Source organism: Pan troglodytes, chromosome 15 (assembly GCF_028858775.2).
Source record: "Pan troglodytes isolate AG18354 chromosome 15, NHGRI_mPanTro3-v2.0_pri, whole genome shotgun sequence".
In the NCBI taxonomy this organism is placed as follows: Eukaryota; Metazoa; Chordata; class Mammalia; order Primates; family Hominidae; genus Pan; species Pan troglodytes.
In genome coordinates this window covers 72317913-72342386 of record NC_072413.2, presented here as the reverse complement: position 1 = coordinate 72342386, position 24474 = coordinate 72317913, and the positions used below count along the sequence as shown (strand labels likewise).

The 24474-nt window shown below is 43.9% G+C and overlaps 1 pseudogene; it reads left to right on the top strand.

Moving 5' to 3' along the window:
* Nucleotides 1-16701: 16701 nt before the first annotated feature.
* On the top strand, nt 16702-17604 carry LOC453031 (small ribosomal subunit protein uS5-like; annotated as a pseudogene).
* The last annotated feature ends 6870 nt before the right edge of the window (nt 17605-24474 follow it).

The following is a 24474-nucleotide window of genomic DNA, read 5'->3' as shown; positions in this document are numbered from 1 at the left end:
ATGGTAGCATTAAAAGATTGGAAACAGGCCTGGCGAGATGGTGCATGTCTGTAATCCCAGCTTTTTAGGAGGCCAAGGCGGGAGGATCACTTGAGCTCAGGAGTTTGAGACCAGTCTGGGCAACACAGCGAGACACCATCTCTACAACAAATACAAAAATCAGCCTGGCATGGTGGCATGTGCCTGTAGTCCCAGCTACTCAGGAGGATGAGATGGGAGGATCACTTGAGCCCAGGAGGTCGAGGCTGCAGTGAACCAAGATCACACCACTGCACTCCAGCCTGGGTGATAGAGCCATACCCTGTCTCGGAAAAAAAAAAAAAAAAAAAAAAAAGATTGGAAACAACCTAAATGCCAATCAGTAGAGGGCTGGCTGCATAAATGCTGTTATAGTCATCTAATGGAATGCTATGTAGACATTAAAAAGAATGAAGCAGGCTTAAATATGCAAAACATGATACAATCTCTGAGACAGATAATTCAGTGCAAAAATAAATTTACAGAAGTCTATGTACTATCCTATTTGTGTGGTTTTTGCCCAAGGAATACATACATACTTAACAAATGCAAAGACTAGCTCTAGAACAGTGCTGTCCAATAAAATCATAATGTAAGCCACAATTGCAAGCCATGTCTGTAATTATGTAATTTTAAATTTTCCAGTATTCTCATTAAAGGATAAAACAAAATAGGGGAAATTAATATTAATATATTTTACTTAATATAGCCAAAATATTATTGTTTGAACATTTAATCAATCTTTTTAAATTACTTTGTATCTATATTTTTGTACCAAGTATTTGAAATCTGTATATATTTTATACTTACGACACATCTCAATTCAAACTAGCCACATTTCAAGTGCTCCATAGTCACATGCCACCATACCGGACAGGACAGTTCTGGAAGGACTTCAGAGGATGGTAACAATAGAGATTTCAGGTAATTGAAAATCAGGAAAGGGGCTGGGGGCAGTGGCTCATGCCTGTAATCCCAGCACTCTGGGAGGCCGAGGAGGGCAGATCATCTGAGGTCAGGAGTTCGAGACCAGCCTGGCCAACATGGCAAAACCACATCTCTACTAAAAATACAAAAATTAGCTGGGTGTGGTGGCACACGCCTATAATTCCAGCCACTCAGGAGGCTGAGGCAGGAGAATCACTTGAACCTGGGAGGCGGAGGTTGCAGTGAGCCAAGATCACACCACTCCACTCCAGCCTGGGTGACAGAGCAAGACTCTGTCTCAAAAAAAAAAAAAAGAAGAAGAAGAAAGAAAGAAAGGAATGAAGGAAGGAAGAAAGAAAGAAAGAAAAGAAAGAAAGAAAGGGGGAAAGAAAGAAAAAAGAAGAGAAGAGAAAAAAAGAAAGAAAAGAGGGAAGGAAGGAAAGAAAGAAATCAGGAAAGGAAGAAGTAGCTTTCACTATATGCTCTTTTGTTCTGTTTGACCTTTTTTTTCCCCATGCGCATGCATTACCTATTTTTTAAAACTCATCATTTTAAAGGAAAGAAAAAGCCAGAAAGAGAAACAGAAAAGCAGGGGTGTTGGTAGGAGATTCCAGATATGCAGGTGCAATGTCACGGGGGTCAAGAGAGGGGAGCTTTTCAGAAAATGAGGAGGAGGTGGAGGAGGTACCCTGAAGTGACTTCAGATTTGACATCTGGGACATTGCTCATCACTCATTGGTGACATCTGATCACTGCTTCGGGAGAGGGGAGGGGTGGAACAAGACTGCAGCCAGTTAGGAGAGGGAGGCCATCCATGTGGTCCTCCATGGAGAGGAGAACCACAGACTCTCACAAGGGAGCTAAACAACCCATGACAAATGCAGAGGTGGCCCAGGTGATAAGGGCCGCGGGGTGGCTCCTGGAAGCCCTGGGCAGGGAGCATGGGATAAAGGCAGGTGGAGAACAGGTGGCTCAGGGAGCAAACGTGACCTGGAAACAGCACAATGCTGAGAAGCGGAGATGAGTCCCCCTGGGACTGAGTGATGAAGAGGAGGGGAACCCAGGAGGCCGGGAGAGAGCAGCAATAACCAGCTCAGCTAACAACTGACTTCTTACCCTCTTGGGGCCCCAGACCCCTTTGAGAATTTGACAGCAGCTGAGGACCCTCCCTGAGGAAAATGCACCCCTGCACACACAATTTTATACACAACTTCAGGGCTGGTCAGAGCCCCTGAGGGCCACCCCAGGTTACACCTACCACACGGCTCACTGTGGCCTACAGGATGTGGCCGAAAATCCTCACCTGCCCTTCACAGTCAGGCCCCACCAGCCGCTCTGGCCTCATCCTCTGCCCACTCACCGCTGTTTCTCAAGAGCCAATTCTCTCCTTCCCTTTGTTCTGGGTGTGTTTGACTCTAAGCTGGCCTTTCCCTCTCAGGAATTCTTCCTCCTCCTCTTCACCATTCAGAAGCTGCCTCCCTCCTCCAGGCACTGTTAATTATGTCTTCCACTGAGTACACACATCCAAATTAAATGTTGCATATTATTATAGTTTGCTTGTGTTTCAGTTGTTCCCATCTCCCTTCCCACCAAGATTTTACTTAACCTGAGAGCCAGGATCTTATCTGTTGCATAGGCGGTATCTAATAAATGAATGAGGAGGCCAGGCTCAGTGGTTCACGCCTGTAACCCTAGCATTTTGAGAGGCCGAGATGAGAGAATTGCTCGAGCCCAGGAGTCGGACACCAGCCTGGGCAACATAGCAAGACCCCCTCTCTACAAAAATAAAAAAATTAGCCGGGCATGGTGCCACGTGCCTGTAGTCTCAGCTACTCAGGAGGCTGAGGTAGGTGAACTACTTAAGCTCGAGAGGTTGAGGCCGCAGTGAGCCATGCTTGTGCCACTGCACTCCAGCCTGGGTGACAGAGCAAGACCCTGTCTCAAATAAATAAAGAAATGAAATATCACTGAATTACGGAAGAGACCCTGGGTGGTCCTGTTTCCAGCAGCCCTTGAGGACCCAGAGAAGGGTTTGTAGGCACTGTAGTTGAATGTTTGGCCATGCTCCCACCTAACAGGAATGTTATCTTTTGCTTAGGAAGTGAGTGTTGACTCTTACTCCATAGTTCCAAGGTAGAAGTCCCAGATTGTGGACTGGGGAGAATGAAGCACAGGGCTGGGGAGGACCCCTGTGGGTGTGGCTGCCAGATGGTTTCTTGTTTGTTTGTTTGTTTTGAGACAGAGTCTCTTTCTGTCGCCCAGGCTGGAGTCCAGTGGTGCAATCTCGGCTCACTGCAGCCACGGCCTCCCTGGTTCAAGCAATTATCCTGCCTCAGCCTCCCGAATAGCTGGGATTACAGGTGCCTGCCACCACGCCCAGCTAATTTTTGTATTTTTAGTAGAGACAGGGTTTCACCATGTTGGCCAGGCTGGTCTCAAACTCCTGACCTAGTGATCCGCCCGCCTCGGCCTCCCAAAGTGCTGGAATTACAGGCGTGAGCCACCGCGCCCAGCCTAGCCAGATGTATTTTTTAATTGAGGTGGAATTAACATAACATACAATTGACCATTTTAATTCAGTGGTATTTTGTGCATTCACAGTGTTGTGCAATCACTGCCTCTTTTTAGTTCCAAAACTTTTTCATCACCCTAAAACACCCCTAGCCATTAAGCAATCGCTCCCCATTTCCCCCTCTTCTCCTTCCTCAGCAATGATCAAAGTTGTTGAGTTGCAAGAGTCCTTAGTCTGAATATTAAACTCCTCTACTTTGCAAATCTTTTCTCCCTTTTGTAAATAACATCCTAAGATGTGCAAAACTTTTTAATTTTTATGAAGTCTGGTGAACCTATTTTTGTTGTTGTTGCTCATGCTTTTGGTGTCAAATCTAAGACTTCTTTGGCAAATCTAAAGTCATAAAGGTGTACCCCTTTGTTTTGTGCTTATCGTTTTAGCATTTATATTTAGATTGTTGATCCATTTTTAGTTACTTTGTACATGTGAAGTAAGGTAGGGGTCCACTCCATTCTTTTGCATGTGGTTATCCAGTTGTACCAACATCATTTGTCAAAGAGTTTATTCTTTCCCCTTTGAATGATCTTGCAACCCTTGTCAAAAATCAACTGGCCATAGATATTCTAGGTCTACTTCTGGAATCTCAATTCTATTCCATCTGTCTATATGTCATATTTATCCCAGTACCACATCATTTTGATTACTGTAGTTTTGAAGTAAGTTTTGAAATTGGGGACTGTGAGTTACCTAGTGTTGTTTTTCCTTTTCAATATTGTGACTATTCAGGGTCCCTTGCAATTCCATAAAAATCTGAGGATAAGCTTTTCCATTTCTGCCAAAAAAAAAAAAAAAAAAAAAAGCTACTTGGATTTTGATGGGGATTGCATTGAATTTGTAGCTCACTTTAGGGAGTATTGCCATCTTAACTACACCAAGTCTTCCAATCAATAACATGGGATGTCCTTCCATTTATTTAAGTCTTCTTTAATTTATTTCAGCAATGTTTTGTAGTTTTCAATGTGCAAGGCTTTCACTCCTTGGTTAAATTTATTTATAGGTATTTTATCTTTTGGATGCTACTGTAAATGGAATTGTTTTCTTAATTTCCTTTTCAGATTGTTCATTGCTGGTATCGGGAAACACAACTGATTTTTGTGTATAAATCTTGTACTCTACAACTTTGCTGAATTTGTTTATTAGCTCTCTAGTGGGGTTTTTTAGGGGAGATTCTTTGGCATTTTCTAGATACAGAATCATGTGATCTACAAATAGAGATAGTTTTATCCTCCTTTTCCAATTTGGATGCTTTTTGTTTCTTTTTCTTGCCTAATTATTCTAGTCAGGACTTCCAGTACATTCTCAAATAGCAATCATAAGGTTGCCTAATTTAGCAAACAAAAATACAGGACACACATTTGGACAGGACAGGATTTGGGACATACTTACACTAAAAATTTTATCATTGTTATTCTGAAATTTAAATTATCTGGATTTAAATTTATCTGTATTTTATCTGGAAGATCCCAGGAAATGGCCCCACAAGTGCCCACGCTGCCAACCAGTCCTTCTTTACCCTCCCCATGATTCTTTTCAGGCTCTTGCCATTCCGGCCCTGCCATTCTGGAAACTTGGACACCAGAAACAGCTTTGTCTAAGCCTCAACTCTGTGATCCCTACTGTGCCAGACACTAAGAAGGTGGCTCAAAATAACTGCTTCCTTTCCACTCCTGCTCTCAACAAGCAGAGGTGAGGGTCAGGTTTTGGGAGAAGCTAAAAAGACAAAGCCTATGCCACCATCACCCTACAGCCAGATGCTGAGGCCCTGCAGAGAAAGGGGTTTAACCGAGGTCCAGAAGTTTAGGTTGGGGGTGGGAAGGGTTTTGAGGACAGGGTGAATGTCTAGGACTTTCCACCTCCATAAAGATGTTTCCACAAGTTTTTCTCTTTGATCTTCTCAGCAATCCCTAAGGAAGCCTGGCAGTTATGATCGCCCCTAGTTCATGAGTGGTGGAAGTCAGCACCAGAGAGCTGAAATGACCACCTAAAGCCATGCAGCTGAAGAATCCTCTACAGAGCAGGGTCTGCACCAGGCTCTCAGTTCCACCAAGCTCAGTGCTCTCCAGAATGGAAGGCAGTGGGACTTTGACTCCTCATCCAAGCATAATGACCACTGGGCTTCAGGAAGACCAGTCCCTCAACTCACTCTAGACTATTTCAACCCTTGTCTCATCACTAGGCTTACTGGGCCTTCCTATGACACCCCATCCACCTCTCCACCCTCAGCCCTAGGGATTCTGGGGAGGCAAAACAGAGCCCACTTGCATCTAACCAAAAAATGAGCCTCACTGCCTCTTATGTCCCCACCTTTAATCCTGTTAATCTGCCTTTCACCCCAGGACCTCTCTTCTTGCCTCCTTCCCCATCCCAAAACTGAGTTGAATACCAGTGATGCCTACTTTATTGTTTTTATTTGTTATATTGTTAGCATCATTATTATTAATGGCCAAAATTTATACATTTATATTCACCCACTCCTTGGACTGTTCAGCTATCCATTTAATTCATATTTGCTGTATTTTTTGAGCACCTAGTATGTGCCACAGACTATGTTGGGCCCTGCATAGGGCCGAAATTTATACATTTATATTCACCCACTCCTTGGACTGTTCAACTCTCCATTTAATTCGTATGTGCTATATTTTTTGAGCAACTACTATGTGCCACAGACTGTGTTGGGCCCTGCAACTAAGCCAAAACCTTGGCAGTGGTTCTCAACCCTTGAGGAAGCACTAAACATGGAAAGGAATCACCGGTACCAGCCACTGCAAAAACATGCCAAATTGTAAAGACCATCAATGCTAGGAAGAAACTGCATCAACTAACGAGCAAAATAACCAGCTAACATAATAACGACAGGATCAAATTCACACATAACAATATTAACCTTAAATGTAAATGGGCTAAATGCTCCAATTAAAAGACACAGACTAGCAAATTGGATAAAAAGTCAAGACCCATCAGTGTGCTGTATTCAGGAAACCCATCTCATGTGCAGAGACACACATAGGCTCAAAATAAAGGGATGGAGGAAGATCTACCAAGCAAATGGAAAACAAAAAAAAAGCAGGGGTTGCAATCCTAGTCTCTGATAAAACAGACTTTAAACCAACAAAGATCAGAAGAGACAAAGAAGGCCATTACATAATGGTAAAGGGATCAATTCAACAAGAAGAGCTAACTATCCTAAATATATATGCACCCAATACAGGAGCACCCATATTCATAAAGCCAGTCTTTAGAGACCTACAAAAAGACTTAGACTCCCACACAATAATAATGGGAGATTTTAACACCCCATTGTCAACATTAGACAGATCCATGAGACAGAAAGTTAACAAGTATATCCAGGAACTGAACTCAGCTCTGCACCAAGCAGACCTAATAGACATCTACAGAACTCTCTACCCCAAATCAATAGAATATACATTCTTCTCAGCACCACATCACACTTATTCCAAAATTGACCACACAGTTGGAAGTAAAGCACTCCTCAGCAAATGTAAAAGAACAGAAATTATAACAAACAGTCTCTCAGACCACAGAGCAATCAAACTAGAACTCAGGATTAAGAAACTCACTCAAAACTGCTCAGCTACATGGAATATGAACAACCTGCTCCTGAATGACTACTGGGTACATAACGAAATGAAGGCAGAAATAAAGATGTTCTTTGAAACCAATGAGAACAAAGACACAACATACCAGAATCTCTGGGACACATTTAAAGTAGTGTGTAGAGGGAAATTTATAGCATTAAATGCCCACAAGAGAAAGCAGGAAAGATCTAAAATTGACACCCTAACATCACAATTAAAAGAACTAGAGAAGCAAGAGCAAACACATTCAAAAGCTAGCAGAAGGCAAGAAATAACTAAGATCAGAGCAGAACTGAAGGAGATAGATAGACAAAAAGCCCTTCAAAAAATCAATGAATCCAGGAGCGGGTTTTTTTAAAAGATCAACAAAATTGATAGACCACTAGCAAGACTAATAAAGAAGAAAAGAGAGAATAATCAAATAGACACAATAAAAAATGATAAGGGGGATATCACCACTGATCCCACAGAGATACAAACTACCATCAGAGAATATTATAAACACCTCTATGCAAATAAACTAGAAAATCTAGAAGAAATGGATAAATTCCTGGACACAAACACCCTCCCAAGACTAAACCAGGAAGAAGTTGAATCCCTGAAAAGACCAATAACAGGCTCTGAAATTGAGGCAATAATTAAGAGCCTACAAACCAAAAAAAAGTCCAGGACCAGAGAGATTCACAGCCGAATTCTACCAGAGGTACAAAGAGGAGCTGGTACCATTCCTTCTGAAACTATTCCAATCAATAGAAAAAGAGGGAATCCTCCCTAACTCATTTTATGAGGCCAGCATCATCCTGATACCAAAGCCTGGCAGAGACACAACAAAAAAACAGAATTTTAGACCAACATCTCTGATGAACATCGATGCAAAAATCCTCAATAAAATACTGGCAGACCAAATCCAGCAGCACATCAAAAAGCTTATCCACCATGATCAAGTGGGCTTCATCCCTGGGATGCAAGGCTGGTTCAACATACGCAAATCAGTAAACATAATCCATCACATAAATAGAACCAAAGACAAAAACCACATGATTATCTCAATAGATGCAGAAAAGGCCTTCAACAAAATTCAACAGCCCTTCATGCTAAAAACTCTCAATAAATTAGGTATTGATGGGACATATCTCAAAATCATAAGAGCTATTTATGACAAACCCACAGCCAGTATCATACTGAATGGGCAAAAACTGGAAGCATTCCCTTTGAAAACTGGCACAAGACAGGGATGTCCTCTCTCACCACTCCTATTCAACATAGTGTTGGAAGTTCTGGCCAGGGCAATCAGGCAGGAGAAAGAAATAAAGGGTATTCAATTAGGAAAAGAGGAAGTCAAATTGTCCCTGTTTGCAGATGACATGATTGTATATTTAGAAAACTCCATTGTCTCAGCCCAAAATCTCCTTAAGCTGATAAGCATCTTCAGCAAAGTCTCAGGATACAAAATCAATGTGCAAAAATCACAAGCATTCCTATACACCAATAACAGACAAACAGAGAGCCAAATCATGAGTGAAGTCCCATTCACAATTGCTTCAAAGAGAATAAAATACCTAGGAATCCAACTTACAAGGGATGTGAAGGACCTCTTCAAGGAGAATTACAAACCGCTGCTCAACAAAATAAAAGAGGACACAAACAAATGGAAGAACATTCCATGCTCATGGATAGGAAGAATCAATATCGTGAAAATGGCCATACTGCCCAAGGTAATTTATAGATTCAATGCCATCCCCATCAAGCTACCAATGACTTTCTTCACAGAACTGGAAAAAACTACTTTAAAGTTCATATGGAGCCAAAAAAGAGCCCACATTGCCAAGACAATCCTAAGCCAAAAGAACAAAGCTGGAGGCATCATGCTACCTGACTTCAAACTATACTACAAGGCTACAGTAACCAAAACAGCATGGTACTGGTACCAAAACAGAGATATAGACCAATAGAACAGAACAGAGCCCTCGGAAATAGTACCACACATCTACAACCATCTGATCTTTGACAAACCTGACAAAAACAAGAAATGGGGAAAGGATTCCCTATTTAACAAATGTTGCTGGAAAACTGGTTAGCCATATGTAGAAAGCTGAAACTGGATCCCTTCCTTACACCTTATACAAAAATTAATTCAAGATGGATTAAAGACTTAAATGTCAGACCTAAAACCATAAAAACCCTAGAAGAAAACCTAGGCAATACCATTCAGGACATAGGCATGGTCAAAGACTTCATGTCTAAAACACCAAAAGCAACGGCAACAAAAGCCAAAATTGAGAAATGGGATCTAATTAAACTAAAGAGCTTCTGCACAGCAAAAGAAACTACCATCAGAGTGAACAGGCAACCTACAGAATGGGAGAAAATTTTTGCAATCTACCCATCTGACAAAGGGCTAATATCCAGAATCTACAAAGAACTTAAACAAATTTACAAGAAAAAATCAAACAACCTCATCAAAAAGTGGGCGAAGGACATGAACAGACACTTCTCAAAAGAAGACATTTATGCAGCCGACAGACACATGAAAAAATGCTCACCATCACTGGCCATCAGAGAAATGCAAATCAAAACCACAATGAGATACCATCTCACACCAGTTAGAATGGCAATCATTAAAAAGTCAGGAAACAACAGGTGCTGGAGAGGATGTGGCGAAATAGGAACACTTTTACACTGTTGGTGGGACTGTAAACTAGTTCAACCATTGTGGAAGACAGTGTGGCCATTCCTCAAGGATTTAGAACTAGAAATACCATTTGACCCAGCCATCCCATTACTGGGTATATACCCAAAGGATTATAAATCATGCTGCTGTAAAGACACATGCACACGTATGTTTACTGCAGCACTATTCACAATAGCAAAGACTTGGAACCAACCCAAATGTCCATCAATGATAGACTGGATTAAGAAAATGTGGCACATATACACCATGGAATACTATGCAGCCATAAAAAAGGATGCATTCATGTCCTTTGTAGGGACATGGATGCAGCTGGAAACCATCATTCTCAGCAAACTATCGCAAGGACAGAAAACCAAACACCGCATGTTCTCATTCATAGGTGGGAATTGAACAATTAGAACACCTGGACACAGGGTGGGGAACGCCACACACTGGGGCCTGTCATGGGGTCGGGGGAGGAGGGAGGGATAGCATTAGGAGATATACCTAATGTAAATGACGAGTTAATGGGTGCAGCACACCAACATGGTACATGTATACATATGTAACAAACCTGCACATTGTGCACATGTGCCCTAGAACTTAAAGTATAATAATAATATTTTTTTAAAAAAAGACTACCTAGGGAAGTTTAAAAATTCCCAGACACACTCTAGATTGATGATCAAAATTTTGGGGATAGGACTTAGGCACTGATTTTTTTTAATTGGCCGATTAATTTTATGTCACTTACTTCCTATTTATTAAGTATAGACTATGACATCTTTAGCTGGCAGGGTTAGCTAGGACAGACTGATAATCTTCCTTGATATTTAAACATCAACTTTGACATTAAATGTTTAAAAGTGGCATATTTTAAGCAGGACTCAATACTTCTTGGGAGAGACTTCATTAAAACACTCATTTTTCTCTACATTTTATAATAAAAAAAGCTGGGAGCAGTGGCTCACGCCTGTAACCCCAGCACTCTGGGAGGCCAAGGCAGGCAGATCACAAGGTCTGGAGTTTGAGACCAGCCCGACCAACATGGTGAAACCCCGTCTCTACTAAAAATTCAAAAATTAGCTGGGCATGGTGGCGCACGCCTATAATCCCAGCTACTCAGGAGGCTGAGGCAGAAGAATCACTTGAAACCGAGAGGCGGAGGTTGCAGTGAGCTGAGATCGGGCCATTGCACTCCAGCCTGGGTGGGCAACAGAGTGAGATTCTGTCTAAAAAAATAAAGAAATTAAAAAATATATAATAAAAAAAACTTTAAGCATGCAGCAAAGATGAAATAATTTTGTAACAAACACCCACCTAGATTCTCTCAGTGACATTATTGCTCTATCCATCTATCATCCTTCCTCCATCTATCATTCCGTCCTCATTTTTAAAATGTATTTCAAAGTAAATGACAGACATCTATCCACTCTCCCTAAATATTTCATCATGCATATCATCAACTAGAGTTCAATATTTGGTTATAGTTTTGTTTTCCTTTTTTTTTTCTTTGAGACAGAGTCTCTCTCTGTCACCCAGGATGGAGTGCAGTGGCGCAATCGCAGCTTACTGCAACCTCCACCTCCCAGGTTCAAGCGATTCTCCAGCCTCAGCCTCCCAAATAGCTGGGAGCTGGGATTACAGGCACCTGACACCACGCCCGGCTAATTTTTTTGTATTTTTAGTAGAGACAGAGTTTCATCATGTTGGCCAGGCTGGTTCCAAACTCTTGACTTCAGGTGATCCTCCCGCCTTGGTCTCCTAAAGTGCTGGGATTACAGGCCTGAGCCGCCGCGCCCAGCCTCTTTTCCTTTCAATATAAAATTTACATTATAATGAATTGCAAAATGTACATTTGCTTAAGTGTACATTTGCTGAGTTTTAACAATTGCATACACCTGTGGAAATCAAATCCCTATCAAGATATAAAACATTACCATAACTCCAGAAAGTTCTCTTTTGCTCATTTCCTGTCAATCCCTTCCTTATTCCTTTAAGAGGCAATCACTTTTTCTGGTTTTTATCTTCCACCATAGATTAGATTTGCCTATTCTAGATCTTTATAGAAATGGAATTATGTAGTACAAACTATTTCATGTTAGGCTTCTTTCGTTCAGCAAAGTGTTTTATTCATGTCACATGTATCAGTAGTTTATTTCTTTTTATTAATGAATAGTGTCCTTTGTATAGATAAAAATAGTGTTTTAGCATTTTCTTACTGATAAACATTTGAGTTGTTTCCAGTTTGGAGTTTTTAGGAATAAAGCTTCCATGGGCTGGGTGCAGTGGCTCACACCTGTAATCCCAGCACTTTGGGAGGCCAAGGTGGGTGTATCACTTGAGTTCAGGAGTTGAAACCAGCACGGCCAACGGATGAAACCCCACCTACTAAAAATACAAAAATTAGCCAGGCGTGGTGGTGCATGCCTGTAATCCCAGCTACTCCAGAGAGTGAGGAAGAAGAATTATTTGAACCCAGAGGGGAAGGTTGCAGTGAGCCAAAATCATGCTGTTGCAAGCCAGCCTGGGCGACAAGAACAAAACTTGGTCTTAAAAAAAAAAAAAAAAGCTTCCATGAACATTCTTATACAATATTTTTTGTGGAAATATATTTTCTTTTCTCTCAGGTAAATACCTAGAGGTGAAAATATTGAGTCAGAGGGTAAGCATATATTTAGTTTTTTTAAGAAACTCCCGGGCCAGACACGGTGGCTGACACCTATAATCCCAGCACTTCGGGAGGCCGAGGCAGGTGAATCACGAGGTCAGGAGATGGAGACCATCCTGGCTAACAGGGTGAAAACCCGTCTCTACTAAAAATACAAAAAATTAGCCGGGCGTGGTGGCGGGCACCTGTAGTCCCAGCTACTCGGGAGGCTGAGGCAGGAGAATGGCATGAACCTGGGAGGCAGAGCTTGCAGTAAACGGAGATCGTGCTACTGCACTCCAGCCTGGGCACAGAGCGAGACTCTGTCTCAAAAAAAAAAAAGGAAAAAAAAAAGAAACTCCCAAGCCTTTCCCATCAACAATGTATGACAGTTCCAGTTGCTCCATATCCTCACCAATATTTAGTGTTACCAGTCTTTCTTAAGTTTAGCTGTGGGCCAGGCGTGGTGGCTCATGCCTGTAATCCCAGCACTTCAGGAGGCTGAGGTGGGAGGATTGCCTTGAGCTAAGGAGCTCAAGACTAGCCTGGGCAATATAGTGAGACCTTGTCTCTATAAAAAATTAGCCTCAGTTACTTGGGGGACTGAGGTGGGAGAATCACTTGAGCCCAAGAGGTTGAGGCTGCAGTGACCCACGATTGTGTCACTGAACTTCAGTCTGGGTGACAGAGCAAGACCCTGTCTCAAAAAAAAAAATTTCAGCCAGCCTATCTCATTGTGGGTTTTTTGTTTGTTTGTTTGTTTGTTTGTTTTTGTAGAGGCGGCGGGGGGGGGCGGGTCTCACTATTTTGCCCAGGCTGGTGTCAAACTCCTGGCCTCAAGTGATCCTCCCACCTCAGCCTCCCAAAGTGAGGGGATTACAGATGTGGGCCACCACTCCTGGCCCTTATTGTGATTTTAATTTTCATTTCCCTTGTGTCTTACGATTTTGAGCACAATTTCATGTACTTATTGGCCACATGTATATCTTTTTTTGTGAAGTGTCGGTTCATATTTTTTGTCAATTTTGTTGTAATTGAGTCATTTCTCTTTATTAAGTTGCAGAAATTCTCTTATATCCTGTCTACAAGTTCTTTGTCAGATATGTTTTATGAATATTTTTTCCCAATTTGTAGCTTGCCTGTTTGTTTTCTTAATGGCATTTCTCAACCCAGGAATCTGGGGTTTGTTTTTTTTTTTTTTTTTTGGAGACGGAGTCTCGCTCAGTCGCCAGGCTGGAATGCAGTGGCGCAATCTCGGCTCGCTGCAACCTCCGCCTCCCAGGTTCAAGCAATTCTCCTGCCTCAGCCTCCTGAGTAGCTGGGATTACAGGCGCCCGCCACTACGCCCAGCTAATTTTTGTATTTTTAGTAGAGACAGGGTTTCACCATGTTGGTCAGGCTGGTCTCGAACCCCTGACCTCATGATCCACCCGCCTCGGCCTCCCAAAGTGCTGGGATTACAGGTGTGAGCCACCGCGCCCGGCCTGGGTTTTTTTTTTTTTTTTTTAACTTTTTATTGACATATACATAAAGTACCCAAACACAAGTATACAGCTTGGCAAATTCTCACAAACTGAACACACCCATGTACTAGAATTTGGTTTAAGAAACAGCATTTCTGGCAAGGGTAGTGGCACATGCCTATAATCCCAGCTACTTGGGAGGCTAAGACGGGAGGATCACTTGAGCCCCAGAAATTTAGGGCTCCAGTGAGCTCTGACAGAGTGAGCCCTGTCTCTAAAAAAAAATACAGAGCATGGCCAGGCACGGTGATTCATGCCTGTAATCCCAGCACTTTGGGTGGCTGGGGTGGGAGGATCACGAGGTCGGGAGTTCGAGATCAGCCTGGCCAACGTGGTGAAACCCCGTCTCTACTAAAAACACAAAAGGTATCCAGGCATAGTGGCATGCTCCTGTAATCCCAGCTACTCAAGAGGCTGAGGTAGGAGAATCGCTTGAACCCAGGAGGCGGAGACTGCAGTGAGCCGAGATGTGCCATTGCATTCCAGCCTAGGCGACACAGCAAGACTCTGTCTCAAAAAAAAAAAAAAAAACAGAGCATTTCCAACGCACCGTAAGTGCCCCCTCATGCTTCCTTCCAAGTACTATCTCTCCCCAAAGGTGACCGTTATCCTGACTTCTAACAGCATAGTTTTGCTTGTTTTTGTGCTTTACATAAATGGAATAATACCATAACTCCTCTTTCATATCTGGCTTCTTTAGCTCAACATGTTTTTTTAAGATTGATCCACATTGTTGAGTATAGTTGTAGATCATTCATTCTCATTATCACGTAGCATTCCATTATGTAACTACACCACAGCTTATTTATCCACCCTACTGTTGACGGGCATTCAGATTATTTCCTTTGGTTATTATGAAAAGTGTTTTTATGAATATTCTTAAACACATTCTTGCTAAACATATGTTTACATTCTGTTCGGTATGTACAGTCATGCATTACTTAACAACAGTGATACATTCCAAGAAATTCGATGCTAGGTAATTTTGTCATTGTGCGAACGTGATAGAATGCACTTACGCAAACCTAAGTGGTGCAGCCTACTACACATGCAGGCTATGTGCTACAGCCTATTGCTCCTAGGCTACAAATCTATACCACACATTGCTGGACTGAACACTGTAGCCAATTACAATGCAATGGTAAGTATTTGTGTATCTAAACATAGAAAAGGTACAGTAAGGCCAGGCACGGCCGGTACTCCTGAGTAGCTGTTGGGATTATGCCTGCAATCCCAACACTTTGGGAGGCCAAGGCGGGAGGATTACTTGAGCCCAGGAGTTCAAGACCAGCCTAGGCAACATAGTGAGACCTCATCTCTACAAAAAAAAAAAAATCAAAAAATTAGCTAGGCATGGTGGCGCGCACCTGTGGTCCCAGTTACTCTGGAGGCTGAGGTGAGAAGATTGCTTGAGCTTGGGAACTTAAGGCTGCAGTGAGCCTTGATCCCACCACTGCACTCCAGCCTGGTTAACAGAGTGAGATCTTGTCTCAGATAAATTTATTTATTTTAAAAAGGTACAGTAAAACCATGGTATAAAAGATTTTCTTTTTAATTATACACCTGTATAGGGCACTTACTATGAAGGGAGTTTGCAGGACCGGAAGTTGCTCTGGGTGAGTGAGTGAGTGAGTGGTGAGTGACCGTAAAGGCCTAGGGCATGACTGTGCTCTACTCCAGATCATATAAACGCTGTATATTTAGGCTACACTAAATTAATTTTTAAATTTTTTCTTTTTTTTTTACTTTTTCTTTTGAGATAGAGTCTCACTCTGTCACCCAGGCTGGAGTGCAGTGGCACAATCTCACCTCACTGAAACCTCCGTCTCCTGGGTTAAAGCGATTCTCCTGCTTCAGCCTCCCAAGTAGCTGGGATTACAGGCGCATGCCACCACCCCCGGCTAATTTTTGTAATTTTAGGATAGATGGGGTTTCACCATGCTGACCAGGCTGGTCTCAAACTCCTGAGCTCATGATTCATCTACCTCGGCCTCCCAAAGTGGTGGGATTACAGGTGTGAGCTGCAGCGCCCGGCCACTTTTTTTCTGTTCTCTTTTTTTTTCTTTTTTTTTGAGACAGAGTCCCCCTCTGTCGCCCAGGCTGGAATGCAGTGGCGCGATCTCGGCTCACTGCAAGCTCCGCCTCCCAAGTTCACGCCATTCTCCTGCCTCAGCCTCCCGAGTAGCTGGAACTACAGGCGCCCACCACCACACCCGGCTAATTTTTTTGAATTTTTAGTAGAGATGGGGTTTCACCGTGTTAGCCAGGATGGTCTCGATCTCCTGACCTCGTGATCCGCCCACCTCGGCCTCCCAAAGTGCTGGGATTACAGGCATGAGCCACCGCACCCGGCCTTTTTTTCTGTTTAAAATTATTTTGGGGGCTGGGCGCGGTGGCTCACGCCTGTAATCCCAGCACTTTGGGAAGCCAAGGTGGGTTGATCACTTGAAGCCAGGAGTTCGAGACCAACCTGAACGATACAGTGAAACCCCATCTCTACTAAAAATACAAAAATTAGCCGGGCGTGGTGATGGGTGCCTGTAATCCCAGCTACTTGGGAGGCTGAGGCAGGAGAATCGCTTGAACCCGGGAGGCAGAGGTTGCAGTGAGCTGAGATCATGCCACTGCACTCCAGCCGGGGCAACAGAGAAAGACTCCAACTCAAAAATAAACAAATAAATAAACATTTTATATTTTAAACTTTTTTTGTTAAAAACAGACACAAACCTTATCCGAGAAAACAAATGGCGGATGATGCCGGTGCAGCGCGGGGGCCCGGAGGCCCTGGGGGCACTGGGATGGGGAACAATGGTGGCTTCCGCGGAGGCTTCGGCAGTGGCATCGGGGGCCGGAGTTGCGGCCGTGGACGCGGCCGGGGCCAAGGCTATGGAGCTCGCGGAGGCAAGGCCGAGGATAAGGAGTGGATGCCGTCACCAAGCTGGGCCGCTTGCTCAAGGACATGAAGATCAAGTCCCTGAAGGAGATCTATATCTTCTCCCTGCCCATTAAGGAATCTGAGATCATCTGAGATCATTGACTTTTCCCTGGGGGCCTCTCTCAAGGACGAGGTTTTGAAGATTATGCCGGTCCAGAAGCAGACCCGTGCGGGCCAGCGCACCAGGTTCAAGGTGTTTGTTGCCATCGGGGACTACAATGGCCACGTCGGTCTGGGTATTAAGTGCTCCAAGGAGGTGGCCACTGCCATCTGCGGGGTCATCATCCTGGCCAAGCTCTCCATTGTCCCCATAAGCAGAGGCTGCTGGGAGAACAAGATTGGCAAGCCCCACACCGTCCCTTGCAAGATGACAGACCGCTGCGGCTCTGTGCCGGTGCACCTCATCCCCGCACCCAGGGGCACTGGCATTGTCTCAGCGCCTGTGCCCAAGAAGCTGCTCATGATGGCTGGTATCAATGACTGCTACACCTCAGCCCAGGGCTGCACTGCCACCCTGGGCAACTTCGCCAAGGCCACCTTTGATGCCATCTCTAAAACCTACAGCTACCTGACCCCCGACCTCTGGAAGGAGACTGTATTCACTAAGTCTCCCTATCAGGAATTCACTGACCACCTCGTCAAGACCCACACTAGAGTCTCGGTGCAGTGGACCCAGGCTCCAGCTGTGGCTACAACATAGGGTTTTTATACAAGAAAAATAAAGTGATTAAGCCTGAAAAAAAAAAGACACAAACATACACATTAGCCTAGGCCTACACAGGGTCCAGATCATCAATATCACCGTCTCCCACCTTCCACCGTCACATCTCATCCCACCAGAAGGTCTCTAAGGGCAGTAACACATATGGGGCCGTCATCTCCTACAATATCAATGCGTTATTCTGGAATACTTCCTAAAGGACCTGCCTGAGGCTCTTCTTGAGAAGGTATCACTCTGAAAAAATACATGGTAGTTTGCTTGGTTTGTTTCTTTTCCCTTTTCCTTTTTTTTTTGGACACAGATTCTCACTCTGTCACCCAGGCTGGAGTGGAGTGCAGTGGCACAATCACAGCTCAACCTCCTGGGCTCAAGTGATCCTCCCATCTCATCCTCCCAAGTAGCTGAAGCTACAGGCATGTGCCACCATGCTCAGCTAATCTTTTTACTTTGTTGTAGAGATGGGGTTTCACTATGTTGTCCAGGCTCTTGAACTCCTGGGCTCAAGCAATCCTCCTGCCTTGGCCTCCCAAAGTGCTGGGATCACAAGTGTGAGCCATTGCACCTGGACCTGTTTCTTTTTTCATCGTAGATTTTCTTGTCAGCAAATACTGCACCATAAACGTTCCTCTCTATTAAGGAAAACCTTTCATTGTCGGGGGGTCCATGTTTCCAAACTTTTTTTTTTTTTTTTTTTTTTTTGAGACGGAGTCTCGCTCTCTCGCCCAGGCTGGAGTGCAGTGGCATGATCTCGGCTCACTGCAAGCTCCACCTCCTGAGTTCACGCCATTCTCCTGCCTCAGCCTCCCAAGTAGCTGGGACTACAGGCGCCCACCACCACACCTGGCTAATTTTTTGTATTTTTAGTAGAGACGGGGTTTCACCGTGTCAGCCAGGATGGTCTCGATCTCCTGACCTCGTGATCCATCCACCTCATCCTCTCAAAGTGCTGGGATTACAGGCATGAGCCACCGCTCCAGGCCCATCTTTCCAAGCTTTTAAAGGATCTGGTTGAGGTCTGTAAAAGCTTTTGCTAAGCCCTTCACTGTGAATTATCTTGGAAGTTCTTTTTCTTCTGCAGTTTCCTTTTCTCTTGTCTGTTCTTCAGCTATGTGTTCCTGTTCCAGTTCCAACAACCCCTCATTCATCGGTTCCTTAGGAACCACCTCTAGGACCTCCTCAATGGCATCCTCATCCACACCAAGGTTAAAGTTATTTGCCATCTCCAACCACAGCTATGTTGATTTTTTGCAACCTTCTTATCCTTGGCAAATCCTTTGAAGTCATGAACAAACCTATTCAGTTTCTTCTTCCAGATGCCATGCAGACATGCCTTGATGACATTGCCCAGTCCCAAGCAAGGTCCTTGATGCAGTCGTAAACATTGTAATCCTTCTAGAATTATGTCAGTGTCTTCTTAGTGTCTCTCTCAGTTGCAGTAATAGCCTGGGTAAAGGTCTTCCTTGGGTAGCAGATATGGTTTGGCTGTGTCTCCACCCAAATCTCATCTTGAATTGTAGCTCCCATAATTCTCACGTGTTGTGGGAGGAATCCGGTGGGAAATAATTGAATCATGGGGTGGTTTCCCCCATACCGTTCTCATGGTAGTGAATAAATCTCACAAGATCTGATGGGGCCGAGCACGGTGGCTCATGCCTGTAATCCCAGCACTTTGGGAGGCCAAAGCAGCCAGATCACTTGAGGTGAGGAATTTGAGACCAGCCTGGCCAATATGGTGAAACCCCACCTCTACTAAAAATACAAAACTTAACCGGGTGTGGTGGTGCGCACCTGTAATCTCAGCTACTGGGGAGGCTGAGGCAGGAGAATTGCTTGAACCCAGGAGGTAGGGGTTGCAGTGAGCTGAGATCACACCACTGCACTCCAGCCTGGGCAACAGAGCGAGACGCGGACTCAAAAAAAAAAAAAAAAAAAGATCTGATGGTTTTATAGGGGAAAAGTCCTTTCTCTTGGTTCTCATTCTGTCTTGTCTCCCGCCAGGTAAAATGTGACTTTCATCTTCCACCGTGATTGTGAGGCCTCCCCAGCCACGTGGAACTGTGAGTCCATTAAACCTCTTTTTCTTTATAAACTACCCAGCCTGGGGTATGTCATTATCAGCAGCGTGAAAACGGACTAATACAGTAGTAGCTCTTAAAAGCTGCTACAGCTCCTTGATCCATTAGTTGGATCAAAGAGGTGGTATTTGAAAGCAGAAACACTACTCTGATACCGGGATGAAGATCACCAGTAAAAGGCAGACGTTTGGGAACATTATCAACAATAAGCAAAATCTTGGAAAGTATGTTCTTCCCCAAACAATACTTCTCCACTGTGCTGGCATAGCAATTCAGGAGTGCACCTTGGAAGCGGAGGTTCCATGACTTTTCATTGCTCCTGAAGTACACTGGCAGCGTGTGCTTGGTTTTTTTTGTTTTAATTTTTTATTTTTTATTTATTTATTTATTTATTTTTTTGAGATGGAATCTCGCTCTATTGCCAGGCTGGAGTGCAGTGGCATGATCTCAGCTCACTGCAACCTCCACCTCCCGAGTTCAAGCCATTCTCCTGCCTAAGCCTCCCGAGCAGCTGGGATTACAGGCATGCACCACCATGCCCCACTAATTTTTGTATTTTTAGTAGAGATGGGGTTTCACCATGTTGGCCAGGATGGTCTCGATCTCTTGACCTCATGATCCGCCCACCTAGGCCTCCCAAAGTGCTGGGATTACAGGCGTGAGCCACCACGCCCAGCCTTTTGTTGGTTTTTTAAAAGACAGGATCCCACTCTGTCACCCAGGCTGGAATGCAGTGGCATGATCATTGCTCACTACAGCCTTGAACTCCTGGGCTCAAGAGATCCTCCTCCCTTGGCCTCCCAAAGTGCTGGGATTACAGGTGTGGGCCACCATGCCAGGCCTCAACATGCATTTACTGATAAGCTGAAAGGCCCTGAAGTTCTCCCTGTTCCAGGTCACAAAGGGTTTCAGTTTGTAACCTGCCACATTGCTCTCAAGCAAGACTGTTATTCTGTCCTTAAAAGCCGTGAAACCTGGCATTAACTTGGCCTCTTTATAAATGAAAGTACTTTCAGGCATCCATGTTCAGAATAGGAGGTTTCATCCATATTAAAGATTTGCTCCTGCAAGTAATTTTCCTCACAATCAGCTTATCTCGAGTTTCCAAAAATTCTTCAGCTGCCTTCACATCAGCACTTACAGACTCACCACTCACTTTCACATTATGTAATGAATAACGATTCTTGAATAGTTTAAGCCACCCAGAGCTAGCAGTAAATTCCACACTGTAGTTGGATCCAGTCCTTCTTTTCAACATCACAAACAAACTTTGCTTTGTCAGTGCTTGTCATGTGGCTGAGAGGGATATGCTTCTGTGTCTGGTCTTCAATCCAGGTCATTAGAAACGTAACCACATCAGATTTAGGCCCTTCTCTCATTTGTGTTCATTTCATTGCCTTCAATGAAGTGGATCCTTTAACAGCTTCTATCATTTTGTTCTTGTTCTTCAAAATCATAGCTATGGTGGAATGGACCTGCCTGCCTGGCAAGCAATAGCCATTGCAGATTTGCCACCTTTGTAGTCCTTAATCACTTTTAATTTTGCTTCCAGGTCAACCACTCGATGTGGCCTCTTCCTGGCAACATTAGCCGTGAATTTTGTATGTGTAGGGGCCATAAAACAAAATGACCCAAAGTCAAATCAATGGTGCAATCAAGAGATGCAGTAAACACAAGATGTATGTAGGAGTGTACTCTAAAATAACAGGAAGGCTGAGGCAGGAGGATCACTTGAGCCCAGGAGTTCGAGGCTGCACCGAGCTATGATTGCACCACTGTGCTCCAGCCTGGGAGACAAAGCAAGACCTTGTCTCTAAAAATAAAAATCAGGCCAGGCGCAGTGGCTCACGCCTGTAACCCCAACACTTTGGGAGACCGAGATGGGCGGATCGCTTGCACTCAGGAGTTTGAGACCAGCCTGGGCAACATGGTGAAACCCCGTCTCTACCAAAAATACAAAAGTTAGCTAGGTGTGATGCCGCATGCCTGTAATCCCACCTACTCAGGGGTGGGGAAGGCTGAGTCAGGAGAAGCACTTGAACCTGGGAGGCGGAGGCTGCAGTGAGCCGAGATTGTACCACTGCACTCCACCCTGGGCAACAGAGTGAGACTCTGTTTCAAAAAAATAAATAAATAAAAAATAAAAATCAATTAATTAAAAGCATGTATTTTTCTAAAATAAATAAATAAAATAACAATTAAAATGCACAGCATAGGCCGGGTACAGTGGCTCATACCTATAATCCCAGCACTTTGGGAGGCCAAGGTAGGAGAATTGCTTGAAGCCCGGAGTACAAAACCAGCCTGGCAACAAAGTGAGACCCTTGTCTCTACAAAATAAAATAAAAATTCAAAGTAAGTACAGTATAGTAAATACATAACCCAGTAATATAGTCGCTAATTATCATTATCAAGTATTACGTACTGTACATAATTGTGTGTGCTATACTTTTATATGACTGGCAGCACAGATTTGTTTACATCAGCATTACCGCAAACACATGAGCAATGCATTGCACTACAATGACTTTATTTTTCATTTATTTATTTATTTTTATTTTTTTGAGACGAAGTTTCGCTCTGTCACCCAGGCTGGAGTGCAGTGGCACAATCTCAGCTCAATGCAAGCTCCGCCTCCCAGGTTCACACCATTCTCCTGCCTCAGCTTCCCGAGTAGCTGGGACTACAGGCGCCCACCACCACGCCTGGCTAATTTTTTTGTATTTTCAGTAGAGATGGGGTTGCACCGTGTTAGCCAGGATGGTCTCGATCTCCTGACCTCGTGATCCACCTGCCTCAGCCTCCCAAAGTGCTAGGATTACAGGCGTGAGCCACTGCACCCGGCTTATTTTTCTTTCTTTCTTTTTTTTTTTTTTTGAGATGGAATTTTGCTCTTGTTGCCCAGGCTGGAGTGCAATGGCACAGTCTTGGCTCACTGCAACCTCTGCCTCCCGGGTTCAAGTGATTCTCCTGCCTCAGCCTCCCAAATACTTGGGATTACAGGCGCCTGCCACCATGTCCAGCTAATTTTTTTTTTTTTTTTTTTTTGTATTTTTAATAGAGACAGGGTTTCGCCATGTTGGTCAGACTGGTCTTGAACTCCTGACCTCAAGTGACCCACCCACCTCAGCCTCCCAAAGTGCTGGGATTACAGGTGTGAGCCACCACATCCAGCCTACAGTGACTTTAAGACTTCTACCACATCACCAGAAGATAGGAATTTTTCAGCTCAATTATAATGTTATGGGACCACTGTTTGTAAGTGAACTGTCATTGACAGAAACAACATTATGTGGCACATAACTGTATTTAGGAGTAGAATTCCTAGGTCATAGAGGATGTATATATTCATTACTAAAATATCTTTAATAGATATTGCCAGACAATTTTCCAACGTGGGTATACCAATTCACCCTCCCATCTGAGGCACCAGAGGTTTTTAACATTCTGCAGGTGATTCTAATATTCAGCCAAGGCTAAGAAGCACTGCCTTGCAGTGTTGATGATAACTTTAGGGAGGGCTCTGATGGAGAGCTATGAGAACCTGTAATGACGAGGCTTGATCCAGGAAGGAAGGAAGGAAGAGGTCCCAGAAGGGGTGCTTGGTTGATCTCTGAGGGTTCACTCTAAGAGGCCAGATGGTAAGGAAGGCTAGCACAGCTGCAGCACAGGGAGAGTGGTTGGAGACTGTGGGGCAGAGAGGCAGGCAGGGGCTAGAAAATACCAGGCTTTCAAGGCCATGTCAAGGATTATCTTTTTATCCTTTTATTTGGAAATAAGGCTGGGTGTGGTGGCTCATGCTTGTAATCCCAGCACTTTGGGAGGCTGAGGCGGGTGGATCACGAGGTCAGGAGATCAAGACCAGCCTGGTCAATATGGTGAAACCCCATCTCTACTAAAAATACAAAAAAAAAAAAAAGGCCAGGCACAGTGGCTCACACCTGTAATCCCAGCACGCTGGGAGCCCGAGGCAGGTGGATCACCTGAGGTCAGGAGTTCGAGACCAGCCTGGCCAACATAGTGAAACCCTGTCACTATTAAAAATACGAAAAAATAAAAAAATAGCTGGGCATGGTGGCGCAGCCTGTAATCCCAGCTTCTCAGGAGGCTGAGGCAGGAGAATCACTGGAACCTGGGAGGCTGAGGTTATAGCTAACTGAGATCACATCACTGCATTCCAGCCTGGGCAACAGAGTAAAATGTGAGTTTCATCTTCCACGATGGAAGATGAAAAATAAATAAATAAAACTATCTCAAAAAATAAATAAAATAAAATCATTTTGAAATAATTTTAAGCTGATAGAAAAGTTGCAAAAATAATAGAGAAGTCCCTTGTGTATCCTTTACACAAGTTCCCCTCATGTTAAAACTCACATAAGTATCATAAAATGATCAGAACCAGGAAAACAGCAGTACAGTATCACTAACCAAACTACAGTGCTTAGTCACATTTCACCAGTTTTCCCCCAATGTCTTTTTCCTGTTTCAGGATCCAATCCAGGGTCCACATTGCATTTAGTTGCTGTCTCCCTCATCTCCTCCAATCTATGTCAGTTCTTCAGGTTTGCCTCATGGCCTTGACACATTTTAAGAGTACTGGTCAGTTAGGATGTAGAGTGTCTTGCAATTTTGGCTTGTCTGACATTTTCTCAGGGTTAGATCAAGGTTGTAAATTTCTGGCAAGAATTCCACAGAAGTTATCTTAATACTGGCACTATTAACCTCAGTCACTTCATTTCCTTGGTGTCTGCCAGGTTTTCCCATTGCAAAGTGACTGTTTTGACAT